This window comes from Podarcis tiliguerta, assembly GCF_965153285.1.
Source record: "Podarcis tiliguerta genome assembly, chromosome: 8".
In the NCBI taxonomy this organism is placed as follows: domain Eukaryota; kingdom Metazoa; phylum Chordata; class Lepidosauria; order Squamata; family Lacertidae; genus Podarcis; species Podarcis tiliguerta.
In genome coordinates this window covers 18,105,153-18,127,835 of record NC_139541.1, presented here as the reverse complement: position 1 = coordinate 18,127,835, position 22,683 = coordinate 18,105,153, and the positions used below count along the sequence as shown (strand labels likewise).

Sequence of the window (22,683 nt, the reverse complement as noted above, 5' to 3'; positions counted from 1 at the left end):
AAGGATGTTGTGTCCAATCATGTACTAGTCCTGCTTTTTTCCTTATTGCAGGAATATTTTTCCTTATTTTTTGGGGGAAGCAGGGTTTTTGCATAAGACCTCCCAATCAGCTATCTATACCACCAGTTTAGAGCACATGGCTTCCCCAAAGAAACTTGAGAACTACAGTTTGTTAAGGGTGCTGCCAATTCTCACTAAACTACAATTCCCAGGATATTTGATAGAAGCCACGTGCTTTAAATGTGTGAAGGTTACCAGAACTGTGTGGCCTGAATCTGCCGGGTTGTGATTGGATCCCACCTGAAAACACCAACCGTCTAGGAAAGCCCTACAATTCATCTGCCAGGCCAGCCAGATTCTGCAGGTGGAATTGAGGGTGGGGGCACTATTTTGCTTTCCCCCCTTTGCAGCAAAAATGAGGCACCTTCTCTTCCATATGCATCCATAAATTTTTTCAAAGGGAGCCTCTTGAGTTGAGCTGCTGAGTTGGGATATATAATTTGCAAAATTTGACGCTATCAAGCCTGGGCTCAATAGGGACTGGGTGTGGCTCGCTGTACAGAAATTAATGGTCCCTCTCTAGGTGTTTCTATATGCTATCTTTGTCTCGTCTTTTGGAGCAGGCCACACCTACTCCGATTGGAACTTGTCTTTTGAGTGGATCTCATTGTAATTTATTCTGCCCTGTGGAATATCCCTTGGGGTTTATTGACCTTTTGGCATTCCCCCTCTGCCTTGGAAAAACATTCCCACTGAGGTTAACAATTCAAGAAGCACACAAAGCAGAGCTATAAAAGCTTTTGCCACAATAAGTTTTTCAAGGTGCTGCAAAGCTCTTTGTTCTTTTCCTTACTGCAAAGACTCAGCAGAATTACCTGTCCTCAGATGAATCTGCTTTACAGCCTTTCTACCTGAGTCATTAGGCTTGGGGCAGGGAGTGTGACCTGCTCCCGAAGCATATGAATTGGCAAAGCACGACAGATAGCACACACAGATTTCTAAAAATGGACAATCGCTTCTCAGTTGTGAATGAGCAAGCACCCAGTTCCCTGCTGAGCCCAACTCTGATGACGCCAAACTTTGCAAACTTTGCTTCACACCGGGGTCTCTCTCAGAAATTTTAGTTTGCTGTCAAAGTGCAACATCGACACACTGGAATTTGCAGCTGGAATGATCAAGGAACTAAGACCATTCAGAGCTGTGACTCAGACTAGGAACATGATCTGACCTGGTTCATCTAAGGGTAGATCATTTGTACCTTTGGCGCTGTAAAAGTAAATCTTTCGGATGGTAAAAATGGCAATAGAACGTCCAACTTTAATTCAATGGGTTTTAATTCAGGGTGGGAGAAGTGTGCTGCAGCTCCCGTAAATTTTGGAACCTCCAATCTGTAGGCTGGTTCCTTTTGTGCACCTTGTAGAGGCATGCATAGTTTGTGCTCAGGTAAACACACCTAATTACCTTGAAAGACCTGTTTGGAGTGCATTTTTCCCCTTCCGCTTGATGCTGTCATCCAGTTGGCACACAGACGCCTTTTGTCGCCTGGCTAATGCAGCCACAGTTGTTCCTCAGTCACCCAAAAAGCATTGCTGACTCCTCATCATGCACAGTTAGGAAACCCTGAGGTGCAAAGCAAAGACCTTAGGAAACTGCGTTTTGCCAATTCAAGACAAATTTCTACAAATTTCAATGGGTGTACAGTACTGTGAATATACCATAGTTGGATACAAACCCAGTGGTCGATTACAGTGGTACCTCGGGTTACATACTCTTCAGGTTACATACGCTTCAGGTTACAAACTCCGCTAACCCAGAAATAGTGCTTTAGGTTAAGAACTTTGCTTCAGGATGAGAACAGAAATCATGCTCTGGCAGCGCAGCAGCAGCAGGAGGCCCCATTAGCTAAAGTGGTGCTTCAGGTTAAGAACAGTTTTAGGTTAAGTATGGACCTCTGGAACGAATTAAGTACTTAACCCGAGGTACCACTGTATTACTACTACTACTACTACTACTACTACTTTAAAATTATATATTGCCCTTCATCAAAAGATCCCAGGGTGGTGTACAACATTAAAAATACATTACAAAACGTCAGTGATAAAAAGCATACTGACAGACAGCCTAATAACAAAATAGTCATCATAATAACAGTCCTCTCTATCTCTCTCCACCCATCCCCATCCCCTTTCACAGGCCATAGATTATTTAATAGCCATATGGGCTAGGTAAAGAGGAATGTTTTTGCCTCTCTGGGGAGAGCATTCCACAATCAGGGAGCCACCACAAGAAAAGGCCCGTCTATGATGACTTCACTGCAGCTCTCCTGGATTTTAGATGGGGAGGGCATTCCCAGCTGAAATGTCAGGGGCTGAATGTGGGACATTCTGCATGCAAAGCAGATGTTCTAGTACTCCGCTATAGCCCCTCCTTTCATAGGAACATAAGGACATAAGAAGAGCCTACTGAATCAGGCCCATTGTTCATCTTGTCCAGCATCCTGTTCTCACAATGGCCAACCAGATGCCAGTGAGAAGCATGAGAGCAGGACCCGATCACAAGAGCACTCTCCTTTCCTGTGGTTCCCTGCAACATGTATTCAGAGACATATTGCCTCTGAAAGGCTGAGCATAGCCATTAATAGCTTTGTCTTCTATGAATTTGCTTAAACTTCTTTTAAAGTCATCCAAGTTTGCAGCCACCTCTGCCTCCTGTGGAAGAGAGTTCTGTAGTTTAACTATGCACTCTGTGAAGAAGTTTCTTTGGTTTTTGAATGTGGGAGGGCTGATCTGGTCCACTTACACCGGCACCCAGGTTTAAGGCCAAGACCTGGTAGTGCTCAGTTTGCTGTCTTGTCTGCATTCCCAATACCTTCCAGCTTAATTGATAGAGTCGGGGGCCCCCTGGGAAAAATTATGGAAAGAAGGTTTAAAATTTACTGCATGCAATGCCTTAAAAGAAAATGTGATGAAAATGATGTACAGATGGTATATTACACCTGTTAAATTAGCTAAAATGTATAAAGTGAGTAATAAATGTTGGAAATGTAAAGAAGGAGAAGGAACATTTTACCGTATGTGGTGGGAATGTAAAAAAATGAAAAACTTCTGGGAAATAATATATAATGAGATAAAAAAAATGTTGAAATATACATTTATTAAGAAACCAGAAGCATTTTTACCGGGCATTGTAGGAGATGATATAAAAAGAAAGGATTGTAAATTATTTCTATATGCAATGACGGCAGCAAGAATATTACTGGCACAAAATTGGAAACAAGAAGAATTACTGACAAAAGAAGAATGGAGGGTGAAACTGATGGACTATGCAGAATTAGATAAATTAACAGGAAGAATTCGAAATCTGCGGGACCAGAGATTCACAGAAGACTGGCATAAATTTACGGACTATATGGAGAGTAATTGCGACAATCATATTATGCTTGTAGGTTTGTGAGTTTTGTAAGGTGGATTATTTGAAATATTGCAAAAAAAAAAAAAAAGGTAACGAGGGGGGCTGTTAGTTAAGATAATTAAAGGCAATAGGAATTTAAGAAATGCAGAATAAGTGATAAGAAGGAAGACCATCAGAGGGGCTGATGGAAGTCCAAAAAGATTGTATAAGATGTGAAGTTCTGTTGTATGAATATGTAAAAATTAATAAAAAATATTTTTTAAAAAAGATAGAGTCGGGGGCCCCAGGCAACTCTCATTTCCCAAGCTCCCCAAAATCAATGTTTTGGAAGGAAGCAAAACATCTCGAAGCAGCTTTCAGACAGCCTGGTGCCACGCCAGTAGGTCGGTGTACTATGTTTGCTAGTCCAACCGTGGCTTTAGAAGAGGGACAGATCTCAAAGGTAGCCCAGCATCCATTCCACAGACGCCAAACGCGTATGCTTCTCACGCCATGCAGAGAGCGCCAATGTGACAATCGCACCCCAGGAGCCTTCTCCTCTAATGGAGGCTTCTTCAGCTGCTCTGCTGGCTCTCTGCATGTCTGTCAGCTGCATTATGTTCCCAAGCGATCACCTGGAGTTCCTGCATATGCTTCAGAGGACACTTCTGCAGGGGGTGGCAGAGAGCATCTTCCCAGCAAGGAAAAGCTAGAATAGGCTGCAGCTCGGCGGAAGAGCCTCTCTGCTTTGCATGCAGTAGGTACCAAGTTCAGTCCCCAGCCACACCAGTTAAGACTGGAGGAAATCAAAGCCCTGGAGAGCCACTGCCAGTCAGTGCGGACGGTATGGAGTTAGATAGACCAAGAAGGCTTCCTATGTTCCTTATCTTGAGGGAAGGGTTGTAGCTTTGTGGAAGAGCATCTGCTTTGAACACAGGAGGTTCCAGTTGAAATCCGCAACACCTCCAGGCAGGGCTGAAAAGAAGCACTGACTGAACTTCTGGAGGGCCTCTGCCAGTCAGCATAGACCAGAGAGAGGTGAACCTATGGTTCTTCTTATCTGCCCCATCCAGCATGGCCAAGTGCCCAGGGATGATGGGAGGCAGATTACAATATTTTAATGATAATTTTGTCCTTTTGAAAGCAGCGTTTTACACGTTATTGTATAGATTGCCGATTCGCATAATGTAAAAAAGCAGCAGAGATATTTTTATAAATAAAATAAAACAAGCCTACACAGACATGCAGAATGTTGGCATGTGTTTTAAACTGAGTTTAAGCTCCTCGTTGATTATAATTTTTTTTTGAAGGTTTAAAATAGTTTTTAAAAACTCTCCTCCCCCCCCCCGATTATTTCATTGCTTTATTCTTTTTGTAGACTGCTTCGCGGTTTTGTTTTCTTAAACAATCAAGCTGTATAGAAATGTTACAAGATGAATAAAAAATAAAAATCTCAAGGACTGCTGCCCTCAGCCTGCTGTCAGCTGATCACTCTCCAGTTCCAAGCCCCTGGCTGAAAAAGCAAGGGATGTATCCAACATCAGGCCTACTCAGAGTAAACACACTGAAATGGATGGACATAAGGAACAGGAACAGGCCAGTGGCCAACCTGGTCCAGCATCCTGTTCTTACAGTGGCTAGCCAGATGCCCCCAAGGGAAGCCTGAAAGGAGGATTTGAGCTCAAGAGAATTCTCCCTCCCTGTGGTTTCCAGCAACTGGTATTCATTGCTGCCTCCAATTGTGGTAGCAGAGCCCAGCCATCACGGCTAGTAGCCATTGCCAGCCCTCTCCTCCACGAATGTGTCTAATCCTCTTTTAAAGCCACGCAAGTTGATGGCCATCGCTGCCTCCTGTGGCTGTGAGTTCCAAAGTGCAACTTTGTGCCCCGTTAAGAAGAAGTTTTCAAAATCTGTCCTGAATCTTCCAATAGTCAGCTTCATTGAATGCCCACAAGTCCTGGAGTTATGAGAGAGAACTTTTTCTCTCTATGCACTTTCTCTATGCCATGGCATGCATTATTTTTTAAACTTCTTTCATAAATTTCTATCATGTCAGGGTTATTTTAATAGGTCTGCTCCGAGTAGGACTTCGTTGACTGGAGCCCCATGCCTTCATTGCTATTGAGAAGGTCTGGAAAGCCAATTGGATGGATTTAGATCTGGGAAAACACACACAAGCTAATGCGTCCTATGCATATTGGCCTCCAGTTTCCCCCTTAATGGCCCATGAGCCTCATCAGCTTCCAAGTATGGTCCATTTTTAATAGCCTGCCTGTGGAAAGCAAGGGAGACAAAATACTCAGAGGCCGAGCTGGGATAACAGCATATATTTATTACAAAGGATTAGGGCGTGATGTCACGATTCAGGGGTGGCGGAGCCGAAGAGGAAATGATCACTCAGCTCCTAAATAAGCAGAGAGTTAGCCCAGTCTAAACAGATTTATGTAATTCTGGCGTGCAAGATAATCCCCCTTCCTTCCCCCATCCCCAACAGGCAGAATATGTTCCCTTGCAGTAATCGGGACTTGATAATGGCCACCTTATTCATTAGCAAAAGCATTTGCTCTTCATAAAGGATGTGGGCAGCAGAAGCCTTGGCCTTGGGAGGGGATGGGGATCCTCATGTTTTGACAACTTGTAGGAACATTGTAATCCCGTGCTTGTGTGTGTGTGTGTGTGTGTGTGTGAGAGAGAGAGAGAGAGAGAGAGAGAGAGAGAGAAGGATGCTTGAATACTTTGATGCCTTTGAATTCCATACCGGCTCACATGATCCCCACTTCCTGAACTAATGTTTTGCTTTTCAACTTTTCTTTCTTTGTGATTTGTTTTATTTTGGTTTCAGTATATATATATATATAAATGAATTGCATTTTGCAGTTCATGGTTTATTGTGAATTGCATTTTGCATTACACTAGTGGGGAACCTCAGGCTTGGGGTCTGAATATGGTCCTCCAGGCCCCTCAGTCTTGCCCACAGGACAATCCTCAGGACACACCCACTCCTAACCCACACTCCAACCAGCTCTGTGGGTATACTTGAACTCTAATGCCTGGAGAGCTCTACCATCTATCCTCAGTGGGATAGATGACTTGGTTTCAGCACTTTGCAATGCCACAGCTGTCCAGAAAAAGGAAGTACTTGCTGATATCAGGCAGAGGAAGAGAGGAGCCGGTGGGGAGAGGGGGGTTGAAGCGATGGGATGGGAAGCAGAAAGTGGGCTAAGAAAATAAACTGGGGAAGCACAGTCGGGAGACTTTGGCCTCAGGGTGGCCTTCTGGAAGCAGGTCTGGAGGAAATGCAGTTCAAAGAGCAGCAAGGAAGCCCAGACTTCCTCTACTTTTCAGGATGGGGTTGCTGGAGAGCCAGTTCCCTTGGTATCCTATGCTCCCAGAGGGAGCAGCTTTTAACAGAATGGGCCACAGCTCAGTAGAGCAACTGTTTGGCATTCAGAAGCTCTCCGGTTCAATCCCCAACATATACAATAGAATTGTAGAGTTGGAAGGGACTCTGTGGATCATCTAGTCCAACCCTCTGCAATGCAGGAATATGCAGCTACCCCATATGGGGATCAAACCTGCAACCTTTGTATTATCAGCACCACACTCTGACCAACTGAGCTATCCAGGCTCTAGGTCATATTGGTGGAACCTAAGACCTTATGTGGGACACGGGTGGCGCTGTGGGTTAAACCACAGAACCTAGGACTTGCCGATCAGAAGGTTGGCGGTTCGAATCCCCGCAACGGGGTGAGCTCCCGTTGATTGGTCCCTGCTCCTGCCAACCTAGCAGTTCAAAACCACATCAAGTGCAAGTAGATAAATAGGTACCGCTCTGGCAGGAAGGTAAACGGCATTTCCGTGTGCTGCTCTGGTTTGCTAGAAGCGGCTTAGTCATGCTGGCCACATGACCCGGAAGCTGTACGCCGGCTCCCTCGGCCAATAAAGCGAGATGAGCGCCGCAACCCCAGAGTCAGTCACGACTGGACCTAATGGTCAGGGGTCCCTTTACCTTTCCCTTTAAGACCTTATGCATGCAAACCAGAAGTTCTGCCACTGAGCCATGGTCCTTCCCTAAAGACACAGGGATATGGGAAACTATTTTACACTGAATCATCTACCCTATTATTGTTTACAGTGAGTGGCAGGGGCTCTTCAGAATTTCAGGCAAGGGACACGCCTAGCTTAATCTGGAGGTGCTGGGTATCAAACCTGGGAGCTTCTCCACACCACTAAGATGTAGCCAGTCTCCATCCCTGCTGTGGGGCATTGCGAGATAGGTGGGTCCTGGAATCAGCCTCCGACCGCATGCCCACAGCCACAGGGCACACTGCAAAGGACCTCCCCAAAACCTGACATGGGGCTTAGCTGGACGACCCTTGCAGAAAACCAGACCCACTTTGGGGCTCCCGACGGCTCTCATGTAGGCACAGAATCCCATGCCAGATCTCAAGAAGGGAAAGACAGGCCAAAAATGGAGAGAAGAACCCAAGCGTGAAACGGAAGGAAAAGCGGTTGATGCTCTGTGCTTGGAAGCTCCTCAGAGGTCCAGCGGCGCAGCCACACCCCAGACTGGAGACGAGAAGCATTTGGGAAGGAGCTCTGGAGATGCCCTCTGGGTTAGGCTTTGTTGTGATGACCCCTGAAACTTTTCCCCACATACCACAGTGCAGCCCACTCATAAAGCTTCCCTTGTTTCCAATTCCATGGGAAGGAGATGGGGCCGCAGCGCCTGGTGTACAACTCCCCCCATTCATTTCCTTTTCGAGCAGCATTGCTCCAGTTTTTAATTTTTCTTTCCTCATGATTGCCCTAAGAGTTCTGTCATCTGCCCAGGCCCGGGAGTTCACAAAGTCAGGCATGTCCTCGTAGGGCGGACCAGGACAGCCTGTTCTGTTTCCTATGCTGAATGCAAGCCTATGTGGGGTTGGATTTTTCAGACCCTGGAGTTTGAGGGCAGCAGCGATGCCATCTTCCTTCAAAACCCTTCTCAAAACTCCAGGAAGCCTTTGACACAACCCTCTCTTACATCTGTGCCCTATATGGCTTAGGCCCAGGCTATCTGAAGGACTGTATCTTCCCATGTGAATCTGCTTGATCTCTGAGATCTTTGGGGGAGTCTCTTCTCTTAGTCCCACCACCCTCGCAGGGACACTTTGTGTGGAGGCAGGAGAGGGCCTTATTGGTGATGGCTCCCAGACTTTGGAACTCCCTTCCTAGAGAGGCTAGATTGGCTCCCTCAATGTTGTCCTTCTGCCAGCAGGTGAAGACTGTTGTATTCAAACAGGCCTTTGGGAGCGGACTGCTTTTTATGGTAATGGCTTTTAAGAGTGTTGTGCTGTTTTTATTATTTGTATTTTAACAGATTTCTTTTTATATTGTTTTGATTTTGTTAGAGTTTAATTACTTTTTAATGATTATCTTTTATAGATTTTTAGCTTTTTATATTTTATATGGGTTATTTTAATTTGTGTAAGCTGCCTTGAGTCCTGGTCTGGCAAGAAAGCAAAACAGTAATAGTAATAATAATATTAATATTGCTGTGGTGGGGACCCTCAGGCCTGGGACCTGAATGCGGCCCCCAGGCTTCTCATTCAGGCCCTTGAGACTCTCCCCCACTCCACAGCCCCTGGTTTAGACAACTCTCTTCTAGAAAGATGATTCTGCTCTGATCACTCCCAAGCTTGGTTCTCGCTGCAGTTAACCTCCTTGCCGCTGTCTCTTTGTCCGCTGTCTCGGAGGGAGCTGCAACAATTCAGGCAGGTTGAAGATCCGTCATCGTAAGTGGCTTGCCTCGGCCTGCTAGCAGAAGGACAGTTTCGTCGTTAATTGAAGGTGGGATGAGAATAAGATGGAGCGAGGCAAATGGGGAGAGCTGACGGCTCTTCTGATGGTTACAAATGATCCACATGAATAGGCTTGCCAGCTCAGGGGAAATTGCTGTTGCCTGTGGCAACTGTGGAAGCTGAATTCCAATGGTATTGTGATTTATGGATGATATAAGCACAAGAACGTAAAGACTGGCTGCTGGATCAGGCCAATGGCCCATCTAGTCTAGCCACCTGTTCTCACACAGGCCAACCAGATGGCAATGGGAAGCTCACAAGTGGGAACTGTGTGCAGCCACCTTAACTAGTACCCATTGCTAACTTTATCCTCTATGGATTCATCACATGCTGCTTTAAAGCCGTCCAAGGACAGTATAGTGGAGATGAACTCTCTCTTGCATCAGGCCCATCTAGCTCAGCATCTTGTTCTCACAGTGGCCAACCAGACGTTCATAGAAAGCCCAGAAGCAGGAGTGCAACGACGCTTTCTCCATTTCTGATTCCCAGCATTTCCAGAGAAGATTGCCCATTTGAAATATTGGAGAGCTGCTGCTGGTCAGGTCAAATTTGGATTTCAAGACCGATACTGATAAGGATCTGGCACGTGGAGGGGGGGGAAAGGTCCCCTGCCCCTTCTATAGGGGAAGGGCCATTGCTTACACACAGAAGGCCCCAGGTCCAATATCCAAATAGGGCTGGGAGAGACTTCCTGCCTGAAAACTTGAAGCGCCACTGTCAGTCAGTATGGACAGCACTGAGCTAAATCGACCAATGGTCCGACTTGGTGTAAGGCATCTTCCTAGGTTCCTGCTTGACTGGGAAACAGGATGCAGGTCTTGATAGGCCTTTGGCCAGATCCAACAGGGCTCTTCTGCATAGCTGTCAACCTTCCCTTTTTTTGCGGGAAATTCCCTTATTCCAGCACCGTTTCCCACTGCTTCCCGCTGCTTTCCCGGATTGCTAGATATCCCGTAGACTGTCCCCGGGACAGATGAGGCTGCTGATCCCTTATTTTCAAATCTGAAAGTTGACAGCTATGCTCTTCTGTGGTATTTACATGGGCCTGATCTTGTTCAACTGCTTGTGGGAGGCACTCTGCTTACCCTTGGACCTCTCTTCCTGTTATACATAAGGTTACCAGCTGGAGCTGAACAAAAGCTAACGCTTTTGTCATTGGTCATTGTGACCCTGGGTGGATACTTCCTGGATGATTTCGACAAGGGAATTCCTTTGCTGTCCAGCCCACATGAAAGAGGTAGACAAACCAGCTAGCCAGGCAGAAGGGATTGCTTAAACCAACACTTTTGTGCCACAGGAACATAGGAAGCTGTCATATCCTGAGTTAGGCCATTTGTCCATCTAGCTCAATATGGTGTACACTGACTCTCCAGAGAGACATTATTATTATTATTATTATTATTATTATTATTATTATTATTATTATTTGTCTACCACCCTATACCCATATATCTCAGGGCGGTTCACAACATAAAATCACAATATAAAAAACACAGAACACATAATAAAAACAAAAACAACCCAATAATCCCCACTCCCACAGCAGCTTTTAAAAGGGCATCAGGTGTCAATCAGCCAAAGGCCTGATTAAAGGCCTCTTCCGGCTCTTCAGACAAGGAGTCTTCCCAGCAACACCTGGAGATTGAACCTTGGGACCTTTTACATGCAAGGCAGGTACTCTTATCAGGATCAGTCTCATGGGCCCAAATTTGACAGGCGGGCGTAGCCACCCACCTGTTAATCACCCTTGGTCTTTAATGATATAGTGTGATCATTAGAGGGGCATCTCCCTGCCCACCTGTGGAAATCTCTGCTGAGGGAAAAATGAGAAAGAAGGTTTTTCTGGATCAACCAGCACTTCCTTTTCTTTGATTTAAGAAAGATGCGTATCAGCCAATGCCTATCACCAAAGCTGTGTAGGAGTTCCTAGGACTGGCGCAACGGGATATGGCTCCAGGTCAGAGGTGAGGTGTGAGTGATCCAGTGTTGCCTTTCTGGTTTTCAGCCTGAGGGCCACGTTCCCTTCTAAGAACCATTCTGAGGGCCGCATGCCAGGGATAGGCAAATAATGTAGCTTTTTGGCAGGCGGTAGCCTGCAGCAGAATGGAAACGGGGTTGCATGTGATGGATACAGAGCAGAGCGGAAAACAATGCCTTCTTGCACTCATTAGCTTTTGATCCCCGAATTAAACCACTTGGATTGTTAAAGGTCAGGAATGATGGGAGTTGTAGTCCACAACACCTGGAGGACACTACATTAGCTGAAATAAAATAACGTCATGAAAACATGAAAGCAAGCATCCATAACTAAAATGATTTTATGGCTTTGCGAGAATCAGTCTGGATGATGCCCTGAGTCCCTTCCAGTTCTTGGGATCCTGTATCTGTGTGGCAGAATGTATGAGAGCCAGCTTGCCCAACAAGTTCCTTTGTCTAACTAGTGCCTTTGGCTGTTGTGGAGAAGCTAGATCTTTTAGGGGTGTTAATGCTGTGAGCCCCTCCTTCTTATTCCAAGGAAACTGTACCTGGGCAAGTACCTGAAGCCCCTGGATTCTCTCACCCCTTGGAGATCAGAGGGACATTAACAATATGCAATAAATCAAACACTACAGCAGTTCAAACAGGAGACTTGGGTCATGTCATCATGGGAACAAATCTCTGTCTTAAAACTCGTGCATCTTCAAATGCCAGCGGCATGCCAATGAAGATAGGGCCTCTCATGGTTCAGCGGGGAGTGGAGAAGCAAGTTGGATGGCCAGCAGGGTTGCTGCAACTGCACTGAGCCGGGGAGTTGACTAGATGGCCCCCGTGGTCTTTTCTGAGATAGGCTGTCCCTCTCTTGCGATCCCTTTCCCATCTCTCCAGTGCTTGTCAGCTGGATTCCACCTCACAGAAGCACCGTCCACACAATTTGGCCACTGTGGTTCAGGCAATTTTGACAGATCTTGGCAGCTCTTGAAAGGAAATCTGTTCTCCTAGGCCTGGCTCGAGATCAGCTTCAGCAATCCAGACCTTTGTATTCAAAGCCAGGAAGCTGACTGTGGAGCGTCTTAAATGATAGCTTTGGAGGGCCAACTCAGAAACACTTGAAGAAAGATGAGCCAAAGAGATAGGCGGTTTAGATCCCACCCCAGTGAAGGCTTTTGAGCCATTCTCTCATCTTGTTTTTGCTTAGTGAGTTACATAAGAAGAGCCCTCCAAGTTTATGCCAATGGTCCATCTAGTCCAGCATTCGCTTCTCACAGTGGACTACCAGATGCCCGTGGGAAGCCCACAAGCATAACCTGGGTGCCACAGCAACTCTCCCCTCCTGTGGTTTTCCAGCAACTGGTATAAAGAGGCATACTGCTGCCCATTGTGGAGGCAGAACACTCTTCAGGTGAGAAAGGAACTGAGAGGGGCTTACAGCAATAATAAGATGGCACCTGTCCTCTCAGGCTTACAATCTAAAAGTCGCAACACAAAAGGAAAAAGGATTGGGAAGGGAGGAAGAAATGCCACTCCTCCCAATTTAGGCACTAGAATTTCATTCAGCTGCTCCTTCTTCAGCCACTGGATTGGGCCACATTGACCTCTATCTCCTCCTCCCTCCCAGCCCCTTTTCCTTTTGTGTTGTGTCTCTGAGATTGTGAAACTGAAGTTAGGGCTGCCTTCTGATCTTTGCAAGCCTCTCTGGGAACCGTTTTTTGGCCAAATAGCAGCATAAAAATGCCAATAATAATGAAGATGATAATCTAACTTTTTGCTATGATGTTCTTCCTGGTTTATCCTTAGGTCCAAACACAGACGTATTCTTGGCATCAGGCATGCAAAGCTTTTTCAGCTTTTTCATCCCTCTAAAATGGAGATGCAATTTGTAGGGTCGACCTACAAATTGGATTAGAGCAGCCTGTTGGCATTTAATTGCCCTCTTCCTGAATCCCATGGATGAGCACCCTCCACCCTCCACAATTTACTCCTCTTTTAACACGACCATTTCTTGAATTTCCCAGAATATAAATCTAATTAGATTACAGGAGGTGGGGAGGTCTCCTGGGAGGAGAAGGGCAGTTCACTGGCTTCTGGACCATCTGTCAAGAGGGGAGGGTTGCTTGCCATCCTCATTCGGGAGTTTTCTAAGCTGCCCCCCCCCCCGAACTCTTTTTTGCTGTTAACCCCACAATAGCCAGAGAGCATTTTCTGTTCTTCCCTGCAAAATAATGCACACAAACTACATTGTATAAGTCCTGCTTTTTTTTGTTTTCTTGGACAGTCGTACCTTGGATCTCGAACTCCTTGTGAGTCAAATGTTTTGGCTCCCGAATGCCGCAAACCTGGAAGTGAGTGTTCCAGTTTGCAAACATTCTTTGGAACCTGAACGTCTGACGCGGCTTGCACGGCTTCCGATTGGCTGCAGGAGCTTCATGCAGCCAATCGGAAGCCGCACCTTGGTTTCTGAATGTTTTGGAAGTCGAATGGACTTCCAGAACAGATTCCGTTCGTCTTCCGAGGCACCACTGTATAATCATTCCAAGAATCCCACAGTGAACCTGCATGTCTGAATACAGTCCCTGGAGACCTGCTAGAGCTCTGCATTTTGTACAACCAGTGTGGTTTGCAACAGAATGCTGTAGCATGTAGTAGTCCTGCTTATGGTCCCAGCGAGCCCGCCAAACCCCTTTTCAAGACACTCCATTCCGTTGCCCAGTTTTCTGGTCATTTCCCCTTCCAACCGCCAGACAGCACCCTGCGATGGACTTAGCATTCTCACTTTGTTCCTACTCCTATAAATGATTTTGTCCTTCTGCAAATCCATAGTGCCCAACTGTCCCATTTTTATTGGGACATTACAGAATTACAGACGCCATCTTGGCTTCTGATTCCAGCCTGGGATGTCCCAGGATTTCAGACAAGGAGGACAAAAAGAGCATGGAACCCAAATAAGCTCATTAGCAGGACTAACGTAAAAGTAGCAGTTAAACAGATTATTATGGGAAACTAAAGAATAACTTAAAGATGGAGTAATGTGGAAAATGCAGTATGAAAATTAAAATTTAAAAGAAACCACAAAAAGTGGGGGGAGGGAAGTCAAATATAGTGGTACCTTAGTTCTCAAACGAAATCTGTTTTGGAAGCCCGTTTGGCTTCTGAAATGTTCAAAAACCAAGGCGCGGCTTCCCATTGGTTGCAAGAGCTTCTTGCACTCAGCAGAAGCCACGTCACATGTTCTGGTTCCGAAAAACGTTCGAAAACAGAAGCATTTACTTCTGGGTGTTCAGCATTGGGAACCGAAACATACGACAACGGGGGTGTTCGGGAACTGAGGTTCCACTGTATTAGAAGTGTATGCGATTTGTGTTTTTGTTATTTGCATGTTTGTAAATTTTTTTTGAAAAACCGAAAAATAAAATTTATAAAACGAAAACAAAAGTGCAGAACCAAAATAAATGAGGGGAGGGCTGCAGTGTTAAATGTCACGAAGTTGCAGCCCTCCTTGTGTGGGTGAATGATGCGATCTAGCAAATGGCGATAGCAGTGGGATGGGGTGGGTTCGTAAGCTGGCAAGCGGCGGTGGGATGGTGGGAGAGGAATGCTGAGGTCTGACAAGTAGTGGTGGCGGCAGGATGGGGGATGTGAGCTGACAAGCACCCCTGGGACAGGGGTGGGAAATATTCTGATTTGTTCGGGAGAAATGCTGGAGCATTCACAAACCTTGAGCCCCCACCATGTAGCTGGGGGTGCTGTTTTGGTTTTGGGGGAAGGGCCGTAGCTCAGTGCTAGAGCATGTGCTTTGCATGCAAAAAGTTCACAGGTTCAATACCTGACATCTACAGATAGGACTGGCAATGTCTCCTGGAGAGCAGGTACTAGCCAATGTTGGCAATGTTTTGCTAGTCAAATCAATGCTTTGACTTGGTGTAAGGTAAAAAAGTAAAGGGACCCTTGACCGTTAGGTCCAGTCGTGACCGACTGGGGTTGCGGCGCTCATCTCGCTTTATTGGCTGAGGGAGCTGGCGTACATCTTCCAGGTCATGTGGCCAGCATGACTAAGCCACTTCTGGTGAACCAGAGCGGTGCACGGAAACGCCGTTTACCTTCCCGCCGGAGCAGTACCTATTTATCTACTTGCACTTTGACGTGCTTTTGAACTGCTAGGTTGGCAGTAGCAGGGACCAAGCAACAGGAGCTCACCCTGTCGCAGCGATTCGAACCACCGACCTTCTGATCGGCAAGCCCTAGGCTCTGTGGTTTAACCCACAGCGCCACCCGCGTACCACTGGTGTAAGGTAGATTCCTATAAATTTGTGAAAGGACCATAGCTCCATGCTAAGTTGGTCTGCTTTGCATGCAAAAGGTCTCAGGTTCAACTGATATTTCCAGGTAGGGCTGGGAAAGAGTCCTGCCTGAGATCCTGGAGAACTGCTGCTAGTCAGTGTAGACAGTACTGAGCAAGATGGACCAAGGGTCTGATTCGGCATAAGTCAGTTTCCTTATGTCTTAATGGAAGGGCTGTTGCTCAGTAGTAGAGCATCTGCTTTGCATGCAGAAGATCCCAGGTTCAATCCTGGGTATCTTTAGGTAGGGCTGGGATTTAACCCCTGCCTGAAATCCTGGAGAGCTACTGCCAGTCTGTGTTGACAGTACTGAACTAGATGAAGCAATGCTCTGTCTTATAGTAAGGCAGCTTCCTATCTTCTTGGTGAAGGATCCGCTCTCAGAGAACTGAGTTTGCTGTTATACTGGATTTTAAAAGTCTTTGGCTTTTTGCCTCCTAGGCATTTTTGTCCTTTGTTCGAATCATCCCAAGGGCTTTGCTAGGTACCTAAGGGCTACGGCCACAGGTTCATGGCACAAATCTGCATAAAATGTATTTATGTTAATTTGTGTGTGTCTAGATCCCCCTGGGAAATTAAGATGATGTGTGGCTGGGATCTCACCCGGACATCTGTCTCCCCATAAATATCTCTTGAATAAATCTCTGTCATTGGAGGACCAAGTGGCCTCTGTGACTAGGGGTGTGTTATACACAGTGGTACCTCGGGTTAAGTACTTAATTCGTTTTGGAGGTCCATTCTTAACCTGAAACTGTTCTTAACCTGAAGCACCACTTTAGCTAATGGGGCCTCCTGCTGCTGCTGCACCGCTGGAGTGTGATTTCTGTTCTCATCCTGAAGCAAAGTACTTAACCCAAGGTACTATTTCTGGGTTAGGGGAGTCTGTAACCTGAAGCGTATGTAACCTGAAGCGTATGTAACCCGAGGTACCACTGTACCAGCTCCATGAAGTATGTCAGCTATGGCTAAATCTGAATCAGGAGAGCTTGGCCACTGAAGTCCATGTATTGGTAGCTGTGCTCATGTGCTGTTGGTGGACAGTGTCTGATGTAAAAGCTATCTTCCAGTAGAGCCTACTTCTGTTGGGGACTGGCAAATCTGTCATGCTCTTTCTGTTTCCCATTTTTCCAGCCTTTTAAGCTCAATTCTCCTCTTCTTTACTCTGGCTTTTTGACATTTCAGATGTTTTAGAACCCACCTTATTTCTGTGACTGTAAATTGTTTTAAGATGTTTTTAACATTGTGGTTTAATTGTTGTAACATGACCTGGGAGCTTAGGTTGAAGAGTGGGCAATACTGTTGCAACTTCAACAATATTGTTGTTCTTCTTGTTGTTGGGTGGATGTTGTTGTTTTCTACATTGCTTTGCTTTTACATTTGATTTTCTTTTTAAGTCATTCGGCGTTTTAGTGCAAATTTCTACTTATATACACATTCGTGTGCAGGTCTGCCTAATACACACATTTTTCGCAAAGCGGTTTTCCATGATAGTATGGATTTTTGAATGCAGCTATTACTAATATAAACATTTTTATGCACACTCCCCCCCCCCAAATATATGCCTTTCTGTACAAATTACCTGGCTGGAGAACTGCTTTGCCGTGTCGGCTTTCAAAAGGTGGTTGCGTTTCAGCACAGGTGTTGTTACTGGAAGCAGCAGTTACGTGGGTTTGCCATTCAATATGAGCTGGGCTGAATGCCTTCCTCATCCCCCGCTTCTGCCCATGGAAACCGAGGGACGCCGAGGTGCTGCCATCTTGTCCTTCACCTCAGGCGGCAAAACATCTTGAGCTGGACCTGCTCCCTACGCATTTCTAACCACGACCGCTTTTAAAGCTGTGTTTCTCCTTTCATTTTAAAGGCAGGCTTACTTATGGTTCCAGAGGCACAACAGGACTAAGCAACCTATAAAAATAAATAAGTAAAAGTTCAGTGCGTGGGCTGAAATGTCAGCTCCCCACACCTTTCTCATTGTGCTTTAAATCACCCGCCACAATGTGGCTTTTCTTCACACACTGTCTCCTGACTAGTTCAGGCACACTTTTTACCTCAGCTTATTATGACTTTCCACCTCACCCACCTCAAATCCGCCAAACCAGGGGCGACAGGCAGCAAGGGGGGAAACAAGAGTTCACAACTTCAGCGGAAACGGGGCTCTCTCGTTCAGGCTTCATCTAATATGGCCCTCATGTTTGCATTTGCGGTTTCTGGTTATGAATCAGAGAAGGGTAGAGGAAGCCGGGAGAGAAAAAGAGGGGAAAAGAGAGAGGAGAGAGGGAGTCAGACCTCAGGCTAACTATATCCCCCCTTGGAGAGCTTTTTGAGTGAAAGAGGCTTGTTTTTTCTGGCAAAAGGCGGAGACCTTCTCAGACGGCGTCCCATTGCTATTCAGGATTTACTCAAAGAGAGCTCTGGCAGAACAAGTGGTTCTGGGGGCTTCCCCCTCCCCCTTTCCAACGACCTTTCCCCCCATATTCTTTAGCGAGAAGGAACAAAAATACCTGGGTGTCTGACAGAGAGATTCGTTTATACGGCACGCGTGCAATAATGGCAGTCTGGAGAGGAGGCAGCCCATGTTCAAAGATGGCCGCTCTTGTGTCAAGAAACATGGTGGCTGCTTTGAGAAGCAGGCCTAAACCAAAATACCTGGCCGAGAGCAGGAGTGATGAGGTTGGAAGCTGCCACCTCAGCTTCCTCAGTCGCAAGCTTCAAAATGGGATGTAGTGGTTAGCGTGTCAAGCTAGGACTGAGAAGGCCCAGGTTCAAATTCCTGCTGCAGATGACTTTGCCAGTCACTCTCTCAGCCTAACCAACCTCACAGGGTTGTTGTGAAGGTGAGGGCCACCTGTGCTACCTTGAGTTCCTTGGACAAAAAGCAGGCTATAAATGCATTTAATTAATGCCCTTCTGCCTCAGCACCTCCAGTTTGTGTTGTGGGGGGAATAACAATACTGGCTTGCTAACCTTGCAGGGCTGTTGGAAGCTTGAGTTTGCTAATGGATGTTGTGGCATGCATACCATCTGATACACGGAGAGGAAAACACAATTGTATTTCTCTCTGTTCTTGCATCAAGTAGTTCTTTCTATTTACACCCACAGACCATGTCTGCACCATATATCTGAAGTACTAGTAAACACCTTTAAAAAGCCAAGGCTTCCACCGAAGAATCCTGGGAACTGTAGTTTCTTAAGGATGCCCAGAGTCATTGGGAGCACCCTATTCCCCTCACAGAGCAACACTCCCTGAGTTCCATGGGAAGAGAGATTGGTTTGCTAAATCACTCTGGGAATTGTAGCTTTGTGACGGCAATAGATGGTCTCCTAACAACTCCCAGGCACCCTTAACAAACTATAGTTCCCAAGATTCCTTGGCGGTGGGGAAAGCTACCACTCTTAAAGTGCTATAACAGCGCTTTAAATGGAAGGTGCAGATGTGACCCTAAGCCTCTCAGGAAATTACAGATGGGATAAGATGCCATCTTTCCAGCCTCGCTTGTGTGTGTGTGTGTGTGTGTGTGTGTGTATTGCTGTGGCATAAATTTGGAGAAATTGGATTATTTGGATTATTGGGGGATTAGCCAATCAAAGTGATAAGAGACTATCTCGCTGCTTCTGACAATGCGATTCTGCCAGCAGGCGGGAGAACAGAGAGCTGGGTTTCCGCCAAGCCTTTGTTGGAGAATCCGTGAGAGGAATTAATAGTCTTCAGACTAAGGGCAGCGAACGAGCGCTGGAATCTGTTCTGCCATTCACAAAGGAAAATGAGAGGCTGCTATATGCCAAGCCACATCCTTGAGCTATCTAGTTTAGTATTGTCTACACCAGGGATAGCCGGTGTGGTGCATGTTCAGGTCTGATGTTTGGCCTTTCTGGCAGGGGCTGATGGGAGTTGGTCTAGAGAAGCGTCATATTGTTGTCTACCTTTGGTCTACACTGACTGGTGTAGGCTCTCTAGAGGTTTCAGACAGAACATTCCCAGCCCTACCTGGAGATGCCAGAAATTAAACCTGGGACCTTCTGCATGCAAAGCCAATGCTCTGCCACTGAGCTCCAGCCCTTCTATACCCAGGATGCTTGCCTTATACTGAGCCAGACCTACTGGTCCACAAAGCTCAATATAGTCAACACTGACCGGCAGAAGCTCCCTTGAGTGTCAGGTGCGAATGGGACAGCAGGGAGGTTGGCACGGTGCAAATGCATAGGCAGAGCCACTCAGGTGTTTCTGCCAGTGCATTTGCACTGCGGCACACCAACCTCCCCACTGGGTCATCCATGCTACTCTCTTTGCCAGGATGCACTCAACTGCCAGGAGGCCAGGTGAATGCTGCTGCTGCCCCACCTGCTTTTGCTAGACTCAGCCATTCTGTTCAGCTCCCTGAACTGTTTCCACTCCTGCTGCTTCTCTTTCAGAACGGCAAATTTGAGAAATGTTCCCTGAGCCTGCTTTTTTCCCTTCTCCCTCCCCACCCCGGTTTTCTTGTGTGTCGCGTTCTTTTACAACGCTTGAGAAGAGGGACTGCCATAGTCCGCCACACCAAACTCGGTCCCTTCCACTGCTGCTTCTAGGGGTGCATGTGGCCAGTTTGCCATCTCTTCTGCAGGTTCAAGAGCCATAAGGCTTGGTGAGATAGTCCAATGTGCAGAAATATTGCACAGTGGGGGGATTTGTTGGAGGCCCGTTGCAGAAAACACAGCTGTCAGTGTTGAAGCTTGACAATTGAGTTCCTGTAGCAGAGGCCAGACGAGAAAGGGAGAATATTATCTGCTGCTGGGCCTTGAAAATGCTCCAGTGTTCATTGGAAACAAAGGGAAAAAGTCATTAGCATCCAGTTCTCTGTCTTGTCTTCTTTTTAAAAATAAAAAAATATATAGTCAAGAGGGATGAGTAGCTATCAGTTGCAAAATACATGCTCTGTGCAGATTGATGGGCTTGTCTGTAGTCAATTGTTGTGGACTTGAAGGGGAAAACAAGCGACGGAGTGTGCGACTTTATGATGTCCATGGCTGGTGCCCATCTCTGCCAAGTAGAAACACCTGCAAGATGGAGCTGGGATGGCTGGATCGGGAAGGGTTAAAGCGCTTCCGCCAGCATCTTCCCTGGCTTTCACGCTTCCGAGTCCCCCGGCAGACAGTGCCAGCTGCCAGCTCAGTTTATGAATGAGGCCGGAGCGCAGTTACACAGAGTTGCAAAAAAAGAAGGAAGTTGAAATGAAAGACTCTGTCATTGCAGCTGTCGAAATCAATGGCAGGGCTCCCTCCCTCCCCCCTCCCCACCGTCCCTGCGTCCAGCCTGCTGCGAAAATAAAAAGGATGCAGGATCCAGGCCAGGAAAGAACTGGCAGAAATGTTTGCCACCGAAGCGAATGCCAGCTACAAATAGCCTCGGATGAGAGACGGAAAGGGCAAATTATTTCTAGAGAGCAGAAGGGCTCTTACGGCCCTCTGTTGTCTAACTTGGTTCGCCCTCAGTATTTAGTCACTTAAATTTTGGGAGAAAAGTGAGCAGTTAGAACCCCATCATTATTGCAATGGTATTTCTTTGGTTTATTTTGCAACTATAACAAAAGGAAATTTTCAGTTCGCGTTTAAAAATAACCCATCAACCCTCACTTAAACATCTTAATGCAAGCAATCGCTGTGTCCAAATAGATAACCCAAGCACAATCGACGGTGGTAAGATAGATGTAGAAAGGGGATTATTTTTATTAGTGGTGTGGTATAATGGTTAGAGTGCTGGACCTGGGAGGCCAGGTTCAAATCTCCATGCATACAGTGGCTCTCAGCCCAGCTTACCTCACAGGGTTCTTGTGGGGATTTATTCAGGAGGGAAAGAACCAAGGATGCCATCTTTAGCTCCTTGAAGAAAGCGGTGAGATATAAATGCAACAAACAAAAATAACATAACAACATAACGCAATGCAACACAACACAACAGCATAACGTAAACGGCTCCTTACTGGCAATGGGCTATATAACTGAAGCTCAGATGTAGTGGAAATTCATTCCTCAAAAGCTCCTCATGTTTCCCTAGCCTAGAGGAAGGCTACACTCCATTCCTGTGGAGCATTTTTGCCTTCCCATGGGTCTCGGCTTAACCCTGCTGTGGAGCAGTCCTGGAAAGGGAAGGAAGCTTCCGGAAGGCTGCTGGCTCTGTGTAAACAGCTACAGTACTATAGAGGGGCGGGATACAGGGAATACTTTAGGAATCTCTTTACAGAGCAAGTTTGCCCAATATAATGCACTTTAATATGCCATTTGCATCAATACACGTGCTTACATGAACACTCTATTCACTTAGAGCATTTTTACTCTGCTCTTCAGCCAGCAAAAGCTCTCAGGGTGACTTAACATACAAATGAATTAGAAGAAGACGGTCCCAGCCTGCAGGTTTGCAGTCTAAAGAACACGACACACAAGGGGAAAGGGACAGGGAGGGAGGAGGAAAAAAGCAGCAGCAGCAGCAGCGAAGTCAGGCACAAATGCTTAAATAGTAGTAATTCTTATGATGATCATCTGGCATAGAGACACCTCAGGGGCAGGAGGTGCCCAATGGAGCTGGTCTTTTGACCAAACTGATGGAATGAGCTCTGCTTCCCACCAACAGCTGCTACTTGGTGAGAATGCATTTACTCCGGTTATATGCATTTTTGTACATTACTTGGCTTGAGAACTGCTTTGCAAAAGTCAGAGAAGCGCAGATTTCAAAGGATGGCTGTGCTTCGGTTTGCATATCGCTTCAGAAAGTGGGAATAAAGGCAACTCATGCCTTTAAATGTGAGCTGAATCGAATTTCTCCACCATCCTGACCCCGGAGTTTGTGCCGGCTATGTATAGGAACAGTTACATTAATAGACTGGCAGGGATGCTGCCAGTCAGTGCAGACAGTGTATAGCTAGATGGACCAGGTGGTCTGCTTCCTTTGTTCCCTAAGTACTTCCTTTTGTCAGAACGGAATCTTCAGCCAATCAATTATGAAGGAATATCTAATGCACAGTAGGATCATATTTTTGATGGTGTCTGTTATGTGCAGCGCCATAGGGTGGGCTTCCTGGAAGGGACATCTAGATCCCCCCCTCCACAAACTCCTCTGCAGTTTCTACCCTTAAACCTTTGCAATCATGTTGTGCGCTAACAGC

The 22,683-nt window shown here is 46.3% G+C and overlaps 1 protein-coding gene and 1 long non-coding RNA gene across 6 annotated transcripts in view; one reads left to right on the top strand and one right to left on the bottom strand.

The window, feature by feature from the left end:
- Window positions 1-22,683, top strand: part of ACAP3 (ArfGAP with coiled-coil, ankyrin repeat and PH domains 3) — a 146,136-nt gene that overhangs the window by 10,720 nt on the left and 112,733 nt on the right. The gene's annotated exons all lie outside the window — the stretch shown is intronic.
- On the bottom strand, window positions 10,590-18,504 carry LOC310683972. 3 transcript variants are annotated; one of them, XR_014514607.1, is made up of 4 exons: window positions 18,049-18,504; window positions 17,628-17,754; window positions 17,127-17,452; window positions 10,590-11,494 (listed from the first exon to the last, which is right to left on the bottom strand). It is a non-coding gene; the product is annotated as an uncharacterized lncRNA (long non-coding RNA). The 3 variants fall into 3 exon arrangements; XR_014514608.1 differs by lacking the exon at window positions 17,628-17,754; XR_014514609.1 differs by lacking the exon at window positions 18,049-18,504 and having other exon boundaries at window positions 17,628-18,038.